Here is a 1,765-nt window from a genome sequence, read left to right as displayed (position 1 = left end):
GGAGACGCCAGAGAAGGGCTGCTATGAAAGGGCTTTCGAGGAAGGAGCGCGCGGGCCAGGCGCACCAGAGCAGACGGGAGGGAGGGGAAGAAGGAGAGGGAGGGGAGGATGGGTCCTATGGTTCCCGGGTGGATTCTAAGCATGGATCATTTCCGAGAGCCCAGAGCACTGACCGCTTGCGCCGTGAAAAGGGCCACCGAGGCGCGCGTCCGCAGCTGTGGAGGGGCGGTGTCCATGCTGCTGGGATGCGAGGTCGCCTGGGGCTCAGGCTCACCTAACCCTCGGCTCCTGGGCCTTCCGGGAGCTGGAGAGTCCGCGGGGGCGACCCCTGCACTCGGTGCATAGCTGAGTGTTGGATGCGGGATCGGGAAGTGAAGCTGTGGGGGCCCCAGGGACCTCGCTTCGGGGGAGGCGAGGAACCCTAAACTAGGGCCTCTCGGGAGCTGCAATCTCCTTACCTGAGGACTCGCCTGTGCTCCCAGGGTCCTTTCCTTTCGAAAATATTTGTGGCCAGTCGTGGCAAGAGATACAGTTCTTGGATGTGTCATTAGGGATGTGAAAGAGAGGTGTTTCCGTGGTGTAGTGGTTATCACGTTCGCCTAACACGCGAAAGGTCCCTGGTTCGAAACCAGGCGGAAACACAGGGGTTCTTTTCTGAAACTAACATTCACGTTTAAACACCAAAAAACGGGGCGAGTGGGATGGATTGAGGTAGCGCGTGCAGCTGTATTTTTATCCCCCCGAAATACAGGAGGAGTTCCCTTATTGCCGGAAAGCCTACTCAGCACTAGGAACCATCCCTCCTTTGTCTGCTCTGTGTCACTTTGAAGACAAGGCCACAGACAGACCAAGAAGGGCACAGGACAAAGCCAAGTTAAGGTTATCTTTACATGTGGAAATTCCCTCACCTTCTCATGTGGCGCCTAAATCTCCTCTACATGCTGACACGTATTTTGTCTCTGGAAACAAGAAGTTTATCCCTGTGAAGCTCACTTGCTTACCCCACCTCAGCACACTTGCGGAACACGTTGATTTGTGTGACAGAACAAAAGAGACCGACCCAACTCCGCACCGGGTGCTCGACCCAAAGACATGTAGACGAATTTCAGGCTCCAGAACTGCAGCTGGTAGGGGCACGTAAAGGAGTCCTTACACGTGCCATTATCAGGAGAGCCCCTGTAGTGAGGTCAGAGATCAGGAAGTAGACGGAATCGCTCATCAGCCGCTGAGAACCAAGTCAGCACCTGACACATAAGGAAAGCGAGGTTCAGAAAGAGAGCATGACCTTGGCTCTGCCGCACACAGCGCTAAAGCTAGGCCAGGATGGAACCCAGCCAGTTACCTAGCGGCCTGGCCTCAGAGCCCAAAGCATCGCCCAGAACAGGAGAGGTGAAAGGTGATGAGCAGCGGGGCAAGGGCTGGGAGCCTTGCACAGCTGCCTTCAGCCCTGGGCCGCTGAGAATCGCCTCCTTTTCTGCTCTGCCATTCTCAAAAAATCTAACCTTACTCTTACAGTTTTCAACTGGAGAAGCCAAATTATGGAGGCTTGTTATGTCTGGTTGCCTGGTAGCTACAATTTGGCGTTTTACTGCTTTGGCCCGGAATCGATTCCAGGTCAGGAAAGCTCTAAATTGCGCTAAATCTTCCTCTTCCCGAACAGAGGTAGTTTGCCAGAAGGGCGATGCAAGACCCTCCTCAGGGTTCCTATTGCCAGGCACCCTTCATGAGGGGGAGGGGAAATGTGATGAACGCCCAGAGCTTCTGC

General features: G+C 55.0%; 1 non-coding gene across 1 annotated transcript; it reads left to right on the top strand.

Annotated features, from left to right (window-relative positions):
• Window positions 1–568: 568 nt before the first annotated feature.
• Window positions 569–641, top strand: TRNAV-AAC (transfer RNA valine (anticodon AAC)). Its single transcript has one exon. It is a non-coding gene; the product is annotated as a tRNA-Val (tRNA).
• The last annotated feature ends 1,124 nt before the right edge of the window (window positions 642–1,765 follow it).

This window comes from Mesoplodon densirostris, chromosome 2 (assembly GCF_025265405.1).
Source record: "Mesoplodon densirostris isolate mMesDen1 chromosome 2, mMesDen1 primary haplotype, whole genome shotgun sequence".
Classification (NCBI taxonomy): domain Eukaryota; kingdom Metazoa; phylum Chordata; class Mammalia; order Artiodactyla; family Ziphiidae; genus Mesoplodon; species Mesoplodon densirostris.
Note: the sequence above shows the minus strand (reverse complement) of the source record. Positions and strands in the feature narration are given on the sequence as shown.